The 20,263-nt window shown below is 32.9% G+C and overlaps 1 pseudogene; it reads right to left on the reverse strand.

Annotated features, from left to right (window-relative positions):
* Positions 1-7,881: 7,881 nt before the first annotated feature.
* On the reverse strand, positions 7,882-17,488 carry LOC120173154 (annotated as a pseudogene).
* Between the last annotated feature and the right edge of the window lie 2,775 nt (positions 17,489-20,263).

A 20,263-nucleotide genomic window follows, 5' to 3' on the forward strand; every position in this document is an offset into this window, starting at 1 on the left:
AGTGTGGATATTATGTTTGTAAGTTCATGAAAGAGATAGTCGAGAACGGACTTGAAGTGCTGGTCAATAAGAATGTAAGCAAACTTTTCTGATACACATCTGTCATATTATACATACACATTAGTCATACAACTAACTTGAAGTAGGATGCTATTATTGGAAATTCAGCTATGATAACATCTTGTCTATTCATATTAATAAGAATTGTCAAGCTCTTTGTATTTCTGTTGAAAAACTTATAGTTGGATGCTATTCTAGACTTCTAGTTATCACCTTGTGAATTTAACGTAGTGTAAGATTACATTGATGGTAAACTTATTGTTAGTTGCTTCTATTGATAGATCATGTTGTAAGTAATGAGTGAATTCTTGATTCTAATTACACGTGTTAAGCATGTCACAATCGTGACTAGTTTTCGATAACTGAATCAATGTCTAAAGGAATAATTATATTGGGGAATAATGCCTCTCGTGGATAATGTGAGACACGTACTAGACTTAAAAGAGAAATTTGATTTTTTTTCAAGTACTCTAGATGAAAAATGGTACAAGTAAACTGCTGAAGGTGGAATAATGAGGATCAATAAGAACTCTCTTGTGGTGATAAAAGGTCAAAAAATGATTGTCGAGTTTTTTGTCTTGTAGATTCAATAGTTCTAGATGATGCAATTATTACTTTCACTTTCTTGTTGGATGCTAAATAGAGAAAAATGGGATTTTATGATGAATAAGACATATTGAAGCTTTTAAAGTATCCCTTTAAATAACAGTGTAACTGTGAGAAATGAAAAGTAAAGCTTTTAAAGCTTAAGATACCTTATTTACTTGATTTTTTGTTCTTTTCATATTACTTAGTGATGAGTGATGACTTGATAACCATAAATGAAAATGTTTGCTCTTTACAAATATTTGGACTACTTTATGTTCTCACCTGAAGATAGTTGATGCTTGATTAATATATGCAAAGTATTAATTCCTATATGTCATCAGCAGTTGGTTCAAATAAAGAGTGGAAACCAAAGGTGATCAACTCTAATTTTGGGAAGGGTTCGGGAAGAGCTGATGCATATGATGTTCCTACTAGTTCAGTTGAAGCCAATGCTTATTCGTAGCATGTTTCAAGAGTTCTCGACTCTGAAGAAGCAACTTCAAAATTGCAGAAGAAGCTAGAGGAGTTGCATCTCCCGCAACGTCAACATGTTTGATATTCGCAAAGAATGGGTATCTTATGTGGAAAAATTTATTTTGCCGTGATATTTTGTATCGACATATGATTACAATATTTTTGATAACTTAATGTTAATATATTGTATGCAAATGGATTGCTTATATATAATATGATATATATATTTAGTATTATGAGGCATTAAATGTGATTTAGTTTGATTATTGTCAATCTACAATATATATATATATATATATATATAATTTATGACATACAATCACGACACACGAATGTGTGTCATCTTTTCTAATGATGTTTGCTTCAATGACACATAATGTAAGTCATAAATGCGTGTCATAAATTTATGACACACAAATGTGTGTCGTCTTCATTTATGACGGGGGCTTCAATGACGCGCAATGAGCGTCATAAATACGCGTCATAAATGCTTGTCATAAATACGCGTCATATATTTATGACGCACAGTTGCGCATCATCTTAAATTCATGTTGGTGGCTTCAACGACAGGCAAATGTGTGTCATCCGCATCCATAGATGACGCGCAATGCGCGTCATTAAAGGGGTTTATTCTACTAGTGTTACTTTATATTCACCCATATGTGCTAAGGCTTAAACTCTTTGTCACGCCCTTGGAGCATTAAATTCGAGAACGTATGATCTTAGATGCTTCGAAACCACTCTTGGGCGTTTTGCACCTAGGTCAGCCTGAAAAACACTAAGCTAGAAAGCTTAGTACAACATGGAAGCACAAAAGAACTTAGGAAGGAGATAGCTCACACAAACGAGAGAGAGAGTTGGATGAATGCTCTTTGTACTCCACCAAATAAAATGAAAAGTGAAGTGAGCGAGTACAAATAAGGTGGGAAGGCCTTTATTTATAGTTGAATCCCCTTACAATGGACGACTAAGATCACTCTAGATCAATGGCTAAAATGAGCCCTATTAATTACAAATCTTCCTTTCTAAGGAAACCCAATCAAATTAGCATCCGTACAAATCACTTAGTCCCATTCTTTCCCTTGATTGAGGATCTCCTTGGATATGGAAATATTCCTCCATAATCCTGTATGATATGATCTCATCCCCTGTCATATTTGCCAAGCCCTTGTGATCATCTTCTGATATTATATCACTTTCCATATTTGCAGGTTCAATGTGAGTGGGCTCCTTAGCTTTCTCCATGGATTGGGCCAAGTCTGATGGATTAGTCACGCCCAACACCTTCTTGAGAACCTCTGTCCCGATCTCAAGCGCAACTTTTTCGGGCCTTTTCTTTATGGGTGTGACATCTTTAACTAGCCTAAAAATGAATATATAATCACATTTCTCTCATTCATTAAATTTAAGTAATTTACACATTTAGTATCTAAATTATCAGTTTTGGTTTGTTTTAATATCTAAACTTTCAAAATCATACGTAATGTTTAGCTTTTGTTTTATTTTAATACTTCACTATTAAAATTTTGACGTGTTTAGTACCTAAACTATCAATTTTGGTCCATTTTAGTACCTAAACTTTAAAAAAAATTAAGACTTAAACGTCAAAAAGGTGCCCAACGTATGTCTTTTTTTCCAGTTTGGTGCCTAATATTTTTTTTTCCAGTTTAGTGACTAATGTTTCATTCCATAACTCAATTTGGGTCTGGCCGTGACAGACCGTTAGTTCCGGCCATTAAATGCCACCTGGCATTTATTTGATATTACAAAATGAATTATATAATTTTAATTATAAAAATAATAAATTAATTAATTTACTCTCTTCCCCTTCCCTCTCTTCTTCTTCCTCTTCCCCTTCACTCTTTTCTCCGTCACTCTGCAATATCTCTACATGGCTCAACTTCCCCGACAATTATTTCCCCTTTTCATACTCCAATGCTCTCCAATTGAATCCTGAAACCTCCATAAACAACAAACCATTTTACTATAGTAACCCTGAAACCTTTTCATACACACAAAGCTTTGCTAGTCTGGTTGTGGGATGTCAGTTCGATCATGATCAGTTTGTTGACGACACAACCACAATTACCGAAAATGAAGTGCAACTATAACTGGTCGGTTCGAGCTCCCAAACATGAGCCCCGATGACGAGAACGAATTAAACGGTCGACGGTAGCATAGAAAGAATAACGACAACCCACATGTGTGAAACCAATGCTATCGAATGAAGGTAACAACATCTTATCAAAAGAGAGAACATCGGTTTAACTCTTCCTCACGAAGCCATCGTCGAATGACCACGAGGTCGGGGTTTGGCGGCGACGTAAATCATGATTTCATTACCAAGAAAAAGTGAACGATGATCAAACGACCAAGCGAGGGGAAGTTCACAACGTGGGAACGACGGGGCGATGAATGGCTTCACTGGTAATGAAGCACGACATGAACGTCGTTGACCCTTTTGAAATATGGGAACTATGCACGATGAGAGAAGGAAAACAAAAATAGAATAATGGCTTCACCGGTGATGAACCATTGTTACTCCATTGATGAACTTTAATGCCTCTTTGGTGGAGTTTAAGCTCTTCTTCCGTGCTAATAAAGCTCGACCTTGTTCATCAATGGAGTTAAAAGCTTCACTGGTGATGAACCATTGTTACTCCAGACTCCCTGTAGAAGTCCAATTGCCGACCAAATTTTAACCCCAACGAATGCTGGACCGATTGCATGGGAAGAGAGTGAAGGGGAAGAGAAGGAAGAGGAGAAACAGAGGGAAGATGAGAGGTAAAATCATTTTTTGTTTTGGTTTGGGGAAGACGAGAAGATGAGAGGGAAGAAAAGAAAGAGAGGAAAATTTATATTTTAATATTAAAAATATGCCACATGGCATTTAACGGTCCGTCACGGTCAAACCCAAACTTAGATACGAAATGAATCGTTAGGCACTAAACTGGAACGAAAAAAACATTAGACACTAAATTGGAAAAAAAGCATACGTTAGGCACCTTTTTGACGTTTAAGCCAAAAATTAAACTTAATGTTAAATTTCGAAGAGAGATACTAAAATGAAACAAAAAATAAACTTTATGTATAATTTTTGAAGTAACTCATAATAAGGATGTCTAAATTTGTATCGTTCCAATTTTATCAGATGTCCCTAGGGGACTAAGGTTGTCTAAATGATGTTTTTAGAAATCGAAAACTTAAATCTTTTTACTATTTCTCAAGAATTTCTTAATTATGAATTCACCAAATTAAACCAAAACATGATTTACCTTAATTTATTTTAAGTGTCTACTTCTCCTCTTTCGACATCCAATTGTTAATTCCTCCGATGTCATGATTTTGAATCCCCAAACAAATAATGATCAAGATGCAATAGATTAAATATCATCATAATATTATTGGGGGCAACTACATATAACCATGTGAAGCAAAAACCATAAATCGAATCTATAACAGCATAAAACATAAGAACCAATTTATTTTAAATTCATCGAACATATATATTCCATAACAATATCATTATACTGTTTATAGAATTACCGAATTCTAAAAGCATGTAGTGAAATAGTAAAATTCACACAAATAATAAACGTATATAACAACAACAAAAAGTACGAATATAGTGCACTCGGCATTCAATAATAAGAATGTCATCCCACCATTAAGGATTAGAAATCCATAATCGCACAACACTGAAATAATGTAACATTAAAGCAACATTATCGCAAGGCGAAGTTAGGGTTTATCGCACAATTAAAATGAAACCAAAGTTTTTGGGATAAGAATAATACAAGTTAACCTATTTCTTGGTTGAAATCCTTGAGTAAATCTTTGGTTGTGATTTTCCAAGAAGATATTTTACTCTTTCTGTAAAAACTCTATGACGAGATAAGAGTAATACAAGTTAACCTATTTTTTTGGGATCACTACCTCTTTATATATATTGAATATTAGCTCAATCTTTTAAGTATTTATAATTCCGCCACTCGTCAAATTATAAATACAACATATTATATCTAAACTTTGATTCTATGACACTTTAATACATATAACACATGTAACATAACTGTTCACTTAATTTTGTTTCATACTTTATGATAACATTGTGCATGATACATATGTCCACAAATATGGATTTCACTCCAACGTCATGAATATGTGATTTAATTGATTAAACTTGAGGCACAACCCAAAATATGTACGAATCGTTGTACATCAGTAAAATTTCAAAAATTGAAAAAAAAATAATATTTAAATTTTTAAATGGTCAATAATCCTCAAAATAGGTGGTTTTTTTAGTTGTGAGTTCAATATGTATTAAGAGTAAAATTTTTGTCCCCGCCTCCTAAGTAGTAATTCTTCAAAAAAATAAATAAATATTTTCTTATTTTTTATATGATTATTGTTAAACCGACTATTTCATGAATTAATGGTTTGATCGATACAACCATCGATCTAAAGTTTATAACATTGTAGATTTTTTAACCTTATCCTTTATTGTTAGCAATGATCAAAACTTAATTCAACTCAAAAGAATTTTTTTTTTTGAATTTTGAGTTATTTGAGTTGATCAAGTTATTTGAGTCATCGATTTTTTTTCGTATTTCAAGTTCAAGTTGAATTTGAATTTTCAAAGTTCGAAAATTTTAAAATTAAAACAATGTCATTTTGATCTTTAAATAAGTAATTTGATACTTTTTCATTTGGTCCCTAGTTTCCTTGTTTCTTCAATTCTTTCTTCATTTTAAGTCCATTTTGACCGAATTTGAACTACTTGCTCCTCGACCATTGTAGAATACTTATTTAACTTTAATTCTTGTTTTTATCATAATTTTTCTCTTTCTGCAATTTAGTCCATCTCCCACAGCAAAATACCTATTTAACTTATATTGCTCTTTTCCAAAACAAGTTTTATATTTACAATTTAGATTCTCAAATTTTCATTTTATTCAATTTAGTCCTACAATTGCAACTCTTTATAAAAAAAATTCCCATCAATTCATTGTCTCCTTTCGCTTCCATCAACACTTTTTTCCTCAAAATGTTTTTTTATATGAAAAATCTATGTTATAAATCTTAGACATGCAAAAAAAAGGATATATATACACCATATATGGTTAGAGAGAGTTATTTAAATTAGAATCAATTAGTACCATGATATTATAAATAATTACATTTAAATTTGAATAAAAACTCAAAGAAATACATTCGACTCAATTAAAAAATATTTCAAACAAAATTTGAATGATAAAATGGTACTCATTAATTCGTTTTTTTTGGCAGTCAAATTGATCAAATATTCACCCTACTTATTATCACATATGGAGTTAGTGAGCCTGAAATGGCCTTATTCCCTATTAAAAATGGTAATTTTTCAGTTTTAGTCCCTTCAAATTTTAATGTTTAACGCTTATACAAGTGCATTATGCCCTAAAAATGATAATTTTTTAATTTAAAATTATTTTAAAATAATAAAATTATTTTAAACTTTCCACCATGGTTTTTCAAGTGATTGCGTAAGGCGTTACTAGTTTTAGGGATTGTCAAATCATGGAGGAGATTGGAAACTAATAGCATCCGTTTGTGGCCAATTGACATGGGGTCGTCTCAATTTTGTTTTGTTCTTCCGACGGGAGAGAGGAAACAAAAGGAAAACCCTTAATTCCTCACCATAAGACTATCTTAACCAAGAACAATAAGTGGTATTTTAGTATTTTCTTGATGTTTTGAGTTCGAGGTACTTGATCTACAATTGTGACCAAACAACATATATTTGGACCCATTGGTCTCCTACTTGGTAATCATGACTTGATAAATCTAGCTAATTTTTAGTGGCGGATTTAAAAATATTTTTAGGGTGGATACATACGTATTAATAATAAAAAAAATCGTATGGGGCAGACACAAATACAATTTCAGAGTGAGCACCTTCAGTAAAATGAATAACTAATATAAATAAATTCGAATCCCAAGGTGAGCACAATAAAATTTTAAGGTAAACACCTTCAATAAAATGAACAATTAATATAAAAAAAATTCGAATTATAAATTGTACACGATTTACATGCATCCGCCGGTGCTAACATTAGAAACACGAGCCACGCAAATGCAATGTTCACAAATTGAAAATTCCCTTCTTCATGGAGAACAAATGGAAGCTAACAAAAACCAAATTCAAAGAGGGTAATCAGTCCAATCATGTGATATAAAAGAACTAATTGAAAATTCATTTCTTCACCTTTTGCTTTTGACTATAACCTTTTATAAGCATTGATGGATATGTGATCTTTTGAGAAAGGGAGTTGAAAGCTTTAACTTTTGAAACACTCATTTCTTTTTTGTATATCACCCCAATAATTTTAATGGGGGAGTAATAATTATACCTTTATGTATACAAAGATTTGATAGCTCATCTTCAAAGCATTTTAGTATTCTGCTTTGTTCTTCCTTTTAATCCCAAAGTGTAAAGCATGTGATGCTGGGAATTGTGTTGGGGGGGGGGGGAAGAATGTAAAGTGGTCCATTACAATTACCAAGGGATCACTTCATACTTGAAAGATAGTTAAAGGGTCACTCACTCTCTTTTCCTCTTTGATTTCCTTCTCTTCATATTTACTTAGTAACATAATTTTAGGGATAATTTTCACCCCAGTCCCCCATTTCTCCTTTTGTTGCTTTCTGTCATTTTCTTGTCGGTTGTCTCCTCTATCTTTTGCTCTCTGAATAATTTCCCCCCGAAAGGGTACCAGATTCTGTTCACCAGCTTCGGATATTATAATTATTTCAAAATGAGTAGTAGTGTACACACACAAAGATATAATTTTTTTTAATATAAATCCATCCCCCCCACCTTTTTTTTATATCAATGTCGAAGTACCCCAAGGTGAATTCCAAATTAGGCTTATTGGGACTTGTCCCTGATAGGCTTGATGAGCTTCCATCTGATAGTCTCTCATGGCTTAAGCACTTTGGATCCAATTCATTCTGCAACAAAAACATAAAGAAAAGCAATGGATATTACTGAATTAATGAAGAAAGGAGAGCAAAAGAAAGTTATTTGGTCCATTGCTATATGTATATATAGATAAAGAAAGAAAGAAAGAAGAAAGGGTTTGGGATTAGTACCTGGAGAGATGGTACGTTTCCAGCAGAATCCTTATGTTTCCCATGCAGCCAAGCTTCCCTGCAGAGAGAAACAAAAGGAAAACTTTGAAGACTGATACACTGAGAGAACATAAAAGCAAACTGAGGCTATCTTTTACTGTCTGTTTATGTTAATAGTAACAATATTGTTGCTCCACACAATTCAACCGAATCGATCGAATCGTGTGGACAACTTAAAGAAAAGCTTGCATGTAATGTAACCATGTTTGTATTTGTATGCTTGTGATAGTTTAGCGAGAGAGGGAAGAATATTAGTAGGTTCTTTCTGGTATTGATTTTCATTACAAACATTATTAACATCCATGAACTAGAAACAAAAGGTCCAAGGAAAGAGAGATAATTTATCAAATCGAAACAACACAAAGCAAAAACCAACTCCGTTGAATAAGGGAACCAATATGCTAAACTAAACTCGAACTACAATCTTGGGGGGGGGGGGGGAAGAGAATTTTCTGACTAACCATGAGTGGAATGCTTATACAATATATAGGAAGGGAAATAATACACGTATCAATACTAACCTTGATGAGTTGTTCCACAGACCATGGTATTCCTTGTCTTGACGAGCACTCGATGATGATGATGATCTTCCTGCTGAACTGATATCTCCGATCTCCTTGGGTTTTGAATATCGATCATCAGATCTTCGGAAGTGTCCCCAGACGATCCATTCTCAAATGCATCTGATTGTCCTGTTTAAATTAAAAGAATCAACTTTACTTTTAACCAACCCCCCCAAGATTGAGTTTAATGAGATTCAAAAAAGAGAGAAGTTTAAGCACTATTCTCGAGACCAGTGGGAACAATGGACTCCAAAAAGGCTGCCGAAAAATGCTGGCTATTAGAACAGCTTTGGAAGTGTGTCAGGAAATGAAAAGCCAAAGTGTCAATGGTTTTGGTCATTGAATCAGGCCAAAAAAAAGTTGCATTAATCAACCGGTGTCGAAAATGGAAATTGTATGCTTCTTGAAGATGGAAGAAACTGGTAAAGTGCAATTACATAAATGTAGTTCGAGGGGAAATGTGTGGTAATTAGTTGTTTTCAGAGTAGATAATGCTTATTGGTTATATATATATATAATAAACATGATGAAGAAACATTGCATACTTACCAGAAGTTGCAGCTGCTCTGTCTGTAGTCTTCACAGTTCGATACATCTGCAAGATAATTAACTTTGTTAAGGAGTAAACAAGATTAATCCATTAGAGTAGGCTGAAGAAGAGTAAGGTAATCAAACAAAATAAAATTACCATAATTGATATCCCTTTTTTGTGTACCTTATATATAAAAAGGATTAATAAAGTAAAAAACCAGAAAGTAGACCAATAATAAACTGTTCTCTTTGTGCAACACAGTGCATGCAAGTACTAACTGTTAAAAATAAAGGATATACATGCATACATATATATAGTTTTCCCAAAGGCTTAAATTTTTTATTTTTTTTTATGAAGTTTAATTTTCATAAACTTTGGAGATGAGAAATGTCGAAAATGAGGGTTTAACTGTGCTTAAGAAGATATATAGAGGCTAGAAGAAATTTTATCATTTTGAAATGATTATGCTGTTGTACTTGAATTTGTTTATATTTCATTTTCTCTTTTTTTTCTCTCTCACTTTCTCTCAGTATTTAGGAGGGAAAATGGGAACGGAACTGGGCTTGAAGTTAGTAAGAAAAGGAGAAACCCAAGGTTGAAGATAACTTAAAAGTGAAGATTTGAAGATTATGAATAGAATAAAGCCTGCAAGTAGAAAAAACCAGAAACCCTGGTGAGATTATATGAAGAAAAAGGGTTAACAAATTTATCTACCTGAAGATGGGATTTAACATGTGCTAAGGTAAGATCTTGACATCCATTAGCTCAAGAACTGACTTGGGTGTAGCTCTAAGACACCCCCACAAAGAACACAGAATAAAATCAAACGGTGAAAAAAGAAGAGAAAAAAGAGGGCTGAAAAGTGAACAGTAGAGGAAGAAAAAGAGAGATAAATGGAACATACTTTCGTGACCACCCAATAACTCGACAGCATGAACAAAACGAGCATGGAGTGTACTAGTCCACCGCATCCTCGGAGCTCTTATGCTTCGTTTGGCCGGAAATCTCGACATGAATCTCGATCTCATCAACCCTTGAGACTGGTAGGGGCTAAAGCTCGTGCTACTAGTGTTAATGTTATTACTAACCAAAGACGAATCCAAAGGCTGTTGAGCAAATGGAAAAGGAGGGTTTTGGTAGACGGGAATTCCCCTAATGGGTCTCAAGAAACCAAGCTCTTGCTGCTGCTGCTGCTGATACAGTAGCGGATGTTGCAGATGCTTGTGAGGGTAAGCAGTGAACTGGTTTTGATGATAAGCATGGAAAAGATTACCATTGAAGTTGGACTCTGAAATCCTCGTATTGGACAAAGATAGGTCGAAAAAGTTATCAGGTTTCGCCATTGAAGAAGCTATGGAGTTCCTCGAGTCGAGGGATCTCCTCCAAAAACCCAAATCCATGTCTTCCTCCGTTGTCGTTCGACATGTCGATGTCGGTTTGCTGTTCGGCGGGCTGATTTGCAAAGATAAATCTGGGAATAGCTCCTATTTACTCCCCTCCCTCCTACTCCACAGTAAGTCTATATATCAGATAAAGGATTAGGTTTTATGTCTATATATGAAGAAGAGGGAAAAAAAGGGGGGTTTACAGCCAGAGTTTTGTAGGTGAAAATTTCTGGGGTTTCATTTTTTCAGATTTGGTGTTTGATCAAAGGGTTTTGAGGGGGAGGTGCAGAAGAGAGATGGAAGGTGTGAAAATGACAGTTGATGATTACCATACATTGATTATTACTATACATACTTGATGATTACTATACATACATCACAGAAAATTAATAAACAAAAGTAATTATAGATAGCAAGAAAAGAAAAGTAGGCCTACTCTTAGTTTTTCTATTTGCTTTGCTTTTGAGGATATGATGTTAAAAGATTATTTTGGGTGACAAGAAATAAACAACTTTCATTGATTCCTTTTTACTGCTACTCTTTTTCCTTTCTTTCTTAATACTGATATGCCCATCAACTCGATAATCGTACTTACCTCCCTAACCCTTTCCTATAACCCAAGCCATTCTTCTACCTTCCTGCTTATCCCAAATTTCATTAAATTAACACTTTTATTAATTTTTGATTTACTAATTAAAAATTTTAATTATCTGTCAGGCACCCCTCATGATCTACGCCTTCATTCACGTCTGCAAGAAGCGTATCCTAAAAAGCGCTTTATTATCATTTGTTCGAACTAGTGTTACGGTAGAAAAAACGTGGATTGTAATATGTGTCTTAACGGGGAATTTTACATGTGGTGGAAGGCGCAGATCATGATCCGCACATTCCATTAAATTATCACCTAACCCCTTAATACCCCTCCCCCTCCCATACAACACTCAAACCACACCCAAAAAAATTTTATTATCCTCCTTATCCATTCATGTAGCAATTTTAAGTAAGTTTTGCTATTGTTTTTAGTAGCTATAATTTTTTTATTATATTATAATCATTTAATAGTTTATTATTTAATTATGATTAATTACTAATATTCTTATTACTTTTACAATTATAAAATGGAAGGTGGGTTGCTGCGTTTAGATGAGAATCTATCTCGAGTCATTTTGCCAATACAATAACAATTTTTAAATGTGTTATTTGATTATTATGAATGTTTTATTTTTTTAGTATTAGTTTATATTTTAATTTATAAATTATTTATTTAATTTGGGGAATGATCATATATTAAATCCATTTATTCGTAACACTAAGTTAGAGATACTGATTGTGTCTGGTCGTATTAGCTGAGGCTATATTCGATTACATAGAGAAATAGAAGGACACTAAACCTTAAATCCAACCTTATATACACTGATTGAGAGGTAGAGACCAGAGACACACATTCATCTTTCGTGTGGGGAGTGCACTATTACGCTTGAGGATGTTTCCATACACTGGAACTTTCAGTAGATGGGGATGTTATTTCTAGTGACGAATGGTAATTGGCATTCCTTGTGCGAGGAGTATCTTGGAGGTATCCCACTTAATTTCAATGGTGGTTGAATATCGTTATATAGTTTGCTATAAATTTCAACATTTAAGTGAAGATTGTTCTGAGGAACAGACTAAAATATTTTCTTGTGATGCATATTACAACTTATAGGAGGGATCTTGATGCTTGATAAATCTCACAACCAAGTTCATTGTATGTGGTTGCGTCACCTCGAAGATTTTCACGTTGTTGGCAAACTCAGTTGGGGTTTTGCAGTTTTGGCATCTTTGTATAGAGAAATGTGTCGTGTAACTGATTATGGAAAAAATGTTATATGTGGATGTCTCATTCTTCTCCAATCATGGGAATGATATCACATGCCATTTTTATATCCGGTTGTGAATAACCAGTTTGTCTTCCCGTTATTGTTGAGGTAATTTCAATATTGAGTTCGTATATAAATAATTTTTAGTATATAATGATTCTTTTACATTAATTGAAAGCAAACAAAAATGAAATAACACAAATTGAGATTTTAGAAACTACAATTACATTGTGATACTCAACGATTACATGATGAAAAGAGATAGACATATTTTCTATTGTGGACTAGGTTTATACAATGCCCATCTTTTGTTTTTTGGACGTCTTTCAAATATATCACAAGAATTCAAGTGGATTTTAGACAACATGTCTCCTCAATAGGACTGATTTGGTATAATCGAAATCCAATTCTGAACTTCATCAGGATCTTTCACATTTACCTATTGGGGGAACTCAAATTCATATACCTTAAATACGGTTGCAAGTCGGTATACGAGATCTATAAAACAGTTATAGTCTTGACGTGTATAAGATCAAGCTGCTATGACATGGGAGCATGGATACTTTAGAGCTTGAAAAAACCCACAGTCACACCACTTGTCATGTAGATTAACTATGAATGAGTTAGCTTCAATCCCTTGAAGAGGTCGTGGTATTTCTGTGACATGAAATAATTTATGGGTTCAAGATAAGCTTGTTAGACATTCCATTTGATGCAACAATCCTTTTTGTAGATCTGTAACTAATCTGGGTGATAAACATGGTGTTTGCATCTAAGTTGAGTTTGCCTCCCGAGCTTGACAAAAATATGTCATTTTAACCAAAGTTGTTATTGGTAAATGGCGCGCCCTTAAGGTTGAAATGATAGCCTCAGCAAAGTTGGTTGTCATATGTCCATATCAATGTCCACCATCATATAAATTTGTCCAATTTATTTGTAATAAGCTAATGTAATTGTATCCTTGCTCATTTTTCCTCGCAAATCTTGAAGCATGGACTCAAACGTTTGAGGTAATAGTTCGTATCATGTGCGTCAAATGTAGTACTACTGTTAAGTTCCCATAAAAATTAAAATGATGAGAAATAAATTAGACATTGTGATATACCAACGCACACAAGTATTTGGAATTATTATATTCTTAAATTTTTCATGATAGTTCGCGACAATATGTTGAATACAATATCGATGTTGGACATGGGGCGATTGCCATTGAACCCAAAGAATTCAGTGCTTCTTTGATCCCAGCTTTGCGATCTGAAATGAAACATATTTTTCCCCTTGTGACAACATGTAAGCGTAAGTTTCTAAAGAAAAAACCCAATAATATAAACTTTACCTTCAATAAGGGGAAAAAGCATTGGAAGAATGTTTACGATTACCATATTGGACAACTGTCAATAGTAAAAAACTTGCTTGTATTTTCCATACAAGAATGTTTTATCAATTTGAACCATTGGCTTGTTGTATTTAACAACATTAATGCATTGTGGGTAAGTCCAAAAAAGTATATAGAATTGGCATCGATTGCGAAGCACTCGATCATTATGATATGCATGGCAAGTTTCAAAGTCGACTATTATCCCATGATTCAGTCTGCGCACTACCCTAAACCAACTTAGTAGTTCATTGTAAGATAAATCCCAGTCATTGTGAAGCTTTTTAATGGCATTCTGCTTTGCCTTCCAGGCTTTCCTGTAGGAGACGGTGTACCCATATTGAGATTATATAGCTGAAATAGTCACCGCAATAGTTGTATGGGAGTTTGCTCTGACCATGCAAGATGGTTTGGCAAATAGGTGTCGGAGTCCAAGTTGGGATGGCCTTGGTTGCTCCCTCTAGCACAACATGTATAAGGACTGTTGTATATTATTATTTTACATATGTTATTTTTCCTCTTCTTTCGATACACGAACCATCCAATTGCATATGTTATCACGTTGGACACAGTGAAAAACATACTTTTCAGTGGTGGATCGGTCGACTCTAGAGTGAACAAAATTATGAATATTGTAATCTTAATTGCAATAAGCTTCTTCTTTGGATATAAATTCTATTTCGATAAATAACTCACCATCTTTGACCGATGAGTTAAATATGTAGTCACCAGCATTAGGGATATCCGTAAATTCTGGCTCGTACATTAGATCATAGCCAGCTTTATATATGTGTGCTGGAGGTTCGGTGTACTGTATTTGTGGGAACTTTCTACAGCTTCATCATCGAAGTCCATTTTGAACTACTGTGATTCTGGCTCAACGAATAGTCCAGTCTTAGCATCATCTGCACCTGGCTCACGAAGAGGTTCTTCTGGTGGAGATGAGGGTTCCTCTATGATGCTGATATTTAGGTCGAGCAAGTTGGTAGTTCAATGTTTTCCCCTTTGACCTTGAAGCATCGTTTCATAAGGTTTTTGAAATGAGTGATGTGTCGCAGGCATCTCCATTGAGGTTGAAGTAACTCGCCAGTTGAATGCATCCCCTTGGAAATTGAAGGTACAGATTGTTCGTGGAGCCACCTCGGTAGAGATCATAACAAGTTTTGATGAATGTCTCCCCATTGAACTTGATGGGATGGTACCAGGATGTAGATTCCTATTAACAAGTTAAATCATTACACATTACTTGAGTTGGGCTGTCAACTTGATCAGCTTGTTGAGCCAGCCCATAGTGGGAGCATAATGACATACCATAAACCATAGACACTTCAACAAATATGGCGTACATTTGTGCAACAATCTGAATGTTGATTCTGAGCATCAACCATCATAGCAACATCATCATTGTTAGAAAGTTCGAACGTTGTATAAGTTAACAAAAATAGTGCATTGTAAATTTGTACTAAAGTGAGAACAATCTTCTAGTACTTCTAACATGAACCTTCCTTGAAATTTTAGTGATAAGCTCCTCAAGAGTGATGTTTCTTTAAGGATAAGGTGACAGAATAATTTGATGCGAAGATAACGCCAGTTTCATCTTCCCAAATTTCTCCATGATAGTAAGCAATAGTTGAAATAACCTCATTTTGAGAGTTTGAAAGTTTGAAAGTCTTATCTACAAAAAAAATATTGTTTCTAATATATCATTCTCATAATTATATAAATAGTATACAAATTAAAATATAAACTAATACTAAAAATTAAAAAAATATTCGTAATATTTAAATAAGCCAATTTAATATTGTTACCTTATCGGCAAAATGTCTCGAGATTGATCCCGCCTTCCTTTTACAACTGCAAAAAGTAATAAAAAATAATTAGTAAAATAAAATTTGGTCAAATAAATTAAATATGAAATAAATATATAATAAAAAAATTACCTTCTAAAAACTGTAACAAAATCTACTTGATTGAAGGAGTTTATAGAAGGAAGAACGTGAATGTAATTTAGTGTGGTTTGATATATGGATTTGGGGGTATTTATAAGGGGATGGGATAAGTCGTCTGGGATTTAAGACAGCTGCGGTAATAATAGAATGAACAATAATTGAGGAGAAATAATTGAAAGCGAGCTTCATGATTCGCGCCTCCTTGACATGTCAGAAAATCCCCCGAAGGTGCGGATTACAATCCATGCTTTTTTACCATGGCTCCAGCTCGGACAGAACCCCAGGAAGGCGCACTTCATGATATGCGCCTTCCGTCTACATCTGCAAGACGCTTATCCTAAAACACGCTTTATTATCACTCTGTCAAAATGAGTGATAGATCAATAATATTTAGAGAAAGAGTGCCTAACATGTAATTATTGATTGTTTAAGTATTTTTGGGTAAAAACGCCGTTAGTTTGATTGATATTGTTGATGTTGTAATATACATGATAACCTATATAAATATATTATTTTTTATGTACAATGGATCATTTATGCATATCTAATGGGATGAGATTGAAGACTGGTCACCAGTCAACCTTGAATTCTTCATCCTTACCTTCACTAATGTCGAAAGCAGCAGGGTTGGGTGGACTTCTGAAAATTTAAAATTATTATATATTTTAAATTTTTCTGTGTTTTTAATAAAATTTGTTTCGTCTTTTAGAATTTTAATTCGTCCTGAAATTTTAATTCATCCCTTTTAAGTTTAATTTCTTAACATAAAATTATATGTCCGTCTTAGAAAGGAGTTTATGGAAAGGGAGAGAGGAAAAGAGAGCGAGTATCCTGAACTGAAGAGAAAAGATCATTTATATATTCGTTTTATTAGTTTAATAATCGTTTAATGATAAAATTATTATTTCTTTCGAGTTATCTCATATGTTAGTTGTTATGCCAATGAATTATTCTATAGATATAATTATGTATTTGTTAGTTTCGGACCGCTAGTTGTTTCCGAATAAATTTTAAAATATTAATAGTGATCATGATTAGTTTAAATTTAAAAAAAAATAGTTTTTTAAATATATTTTTAAATTTCATATCTTAAACCTCAAATTTTGTTAAAATATAATGAATATTTTGATCATTAGTTTTAAATATAATAGATTTGAATCAATTTTTAGTCTAAATTAAATTTAGGTAGAATTTAAAGGTGACTTTTGTTGCTTTATGGATAATGTTTTTTAAGATATTCCAAAATATATACTAAAATTGGATGAATTTTTAGTAATACAAATACAATTAATATGAATATATTGTACACCTTTCTTATAATTTACGAAAGCTTAATACAAAAATACGTGCATAAACTATACAACGAAAATATAATTTGGTGTCTAAAGAATTTTTGTTAAAAATATGTGTTTAACGTTTTTTTCATTGTCTTTTTAATTTTTTTAATAATAATTTTTTTATTGAAAAAACCTCCCCCTCTCCCTTCTTCCCCCGGTTCTCCTCCCTTCCAAATGGCCAAAGGTCGACTGCCATGGCCGATTATCACGACTGACCAAACGACAAATGGTCGACCCTTACATCCGATCAAATCACTGATTATCACAAATGATATAAGGGATTTTTAGGGATTTGAAACCCTAAAATAAAATCTTTCTTTTATACCATTTTTAGGTGTTCGACCAGTTGCGAAGTATGGGAATTTTGGTCGTGGTTGGTTGGTCAATCACACGTCGTTGGGTGTTTGGTCGATTAACGACGTTGGTGGCAATGACAGTGACAAAGAGATTAAAATTAAGGTTTTGAAAGTTTTGGATTTTTTAAGATTTGCAAAAAGTTTGTGTATTTTAAACATATATTTTTATTTTTTATTTTAAATAAAAATTCTCAGAACATGGAATGTATCACTTAACAGAGATTTTTAACGGCGGTTAACGCTCAGTCGCCTAAAAGTATAACATTAAAAACATTAGACACGTATTTTTAGGTGAAATTCTTTAGGCACCAAAGGCATTTCGAGGTATAGTTTAGATAATTATTTTTGTATTATGCATTTTATGAATATACTACACATAAACATGATCTTGCACACAGTTGTCCAAAACCAATATCCAGATTTCAACCACTCATTTGGGCACAATGAAACCCTAACTCCCACAATTTTTGCTTTTCTAATATGCATCCAATTTCTCATTCATTTTCTCGTTCCTTTATATCTTATCATGTATGATCTCGTGATATATTAATAGGCCATGCCTATAATCTTAAAGACTTGATGGTCACACATATATTATATGGCCCTTTCCCTATAAAAACAAAGTAGGGTGTCGCTGCCCAAATGTTCTATGGACAAAATGGTAGTTAAGTGGATTAGATAATCTTCTAATTAAGGACAAACCTAGTTTAGTCCTAATATTTATGTATACCATATTATAAGGACTCTTTTGGATTCTTGATCTTTTCATGTGCAAGATTTAATTGCTTCCCAGCTTCTCCCAAGCTTTTAATCAATTTAATTAGACAAGCAAATTACACGTTTAATTCTTTTAAAAAAATTAAAATGATGTGGATTGAGTTCAATTCAATTGATATTATTATTTGTACAATGTGTAAGAGAACGTGAAATAGAATATATTTAAACGTTTAATATTCTCTAATTGCGTGAAGATTATTAGGATTAGGGACAAGTATGAAACTTAAACCCAATAAGTTCCAACCCGATCATATATGATTGATTTTTTCTGATTCGAGTTTAAATCGGGTTAAGTCAAGTTTTTTTAAGAGTAAGATCAACTCGAGTTCAATTTTAGGATGAAATATCCCGACCCGAGATAACAATATAATTATCATTTATATATTTATGGATAATTATAATAATACTCATCTCTTTTTATTTTTTCAATTAGGTCATTGTTTCACTAAATGAAAATAAGAATATATATATATATATAGGTTAATTAAAATTCGAACCGGTCCGACCTAACCCATGTCCATATCTAACTAAGATTCTTCAAATTATCCGAAAAGTTTGAATAATATAGATATCATATCAAATTTGCATGATATTACTAGTGTTCTTCAAATCGCATAAATTGTCAAAGCATTGCAGCATTGGTATTCCATTGATGGTGCCTAACTTTTTAATGAAAGCCTCCCTAGAGTTGCAATTATTTTCATTAATGAAACCGTAAATCTTATATTAATACCGTAAAAAGTTGAATTTCAGTAATAAATATATTACCCGGCCCCTTTACAAAACATCAAATAAATAAATAAATAAAAAATGGCCCTAAATTCTAACAAAGTTGATTTACAAACCTTTTGCATGGGCATAAAAGATGGGAACATAATGGTGATTTAATTTATGGATTTTATATATGTCTAGAATTGACATGTTTTGAAATTTGGATGTATGATGCCCCCAAATGCCGTGTGATTTTTTAACGAAATATGCATGTCATGCAACATTCAAAATTCACAGTTACCCAATATACTTTCAAGTTTAATTGTCTTTTCTTTTGGACCAACATTAATTGTATATTTTCCTCGAATAGTTTAAAGTAATTATAAGATAGGTTGTGTACTTTTTTTTAACCAATTGACAATGTATACACATTCTGTAGACATAGTTACTAAAATCCAATACATTTAAGGAGAATAATATTTTCTTTTACCACTAAGATCATTTAATAAATTCAACGTTAATCGTATATGCTTATTGAAAGGTATATAATTAAGCAAATTAAGAGTGCAAGTTGAATGAAGCTGAAAAGAGAGGTAGTATATAATTTGTTAGGTAATTCATAATGGGTTGATTTGATTTGAGGCAATGGCTACAAGTTGGTCATCTTTGTCGGTAAATTACTTACTTTGCCATCTCAATTTGTTAATCTATATAAATATTAGGGTAAACTACAGAAATGATCACTTTCGTTTGAGTTTTATAAATTTTTTCTCACTAAATTCAAAAAACATAAGATTTGGTAACTTTCGTTTCGTTTTAATCAAGATGTGATCACTAGAGAACATCTATCATTAAAACTTAACGGTTTACAATAAATATATAAAATTAAAATTACATGATTTCCACGTACATAACATGTGCATTAAGTTTTGATCAATTTTCTTTCATATTTGTACACTTTTGTTACTTACGTTATCGTTTTATTAAGTTTTGGTCACTTACATTATCGTTTTATTAAGTTTTGGTCACTTGGACGTTGAATATCGTTAGTTTGATAACGTGACCCCTTAGTAAAATGATTTAATTTTTATTTTAACCACTACACTTAGATAAAATAATGATTATGG

Source organism: Hibiscus syriacus, unplaced genomic scaffold (assembly GCF_006381635.1).
Source record: "Hibiscus syriacus cultivar Baekdansim isolate YM2019G1 unplaced genomic scaffold, ASM638163v2 tig00111941_pilon, whole genome shotgun sequence".
Classification (NCBI taxonomy): domain Eukaryota; kingdom Viridiplantae; phylum Streptophyta; class Magnoliopsida; order Malvales; family Malvaceae; genus Hibiscus; species Hibiscus syriacus.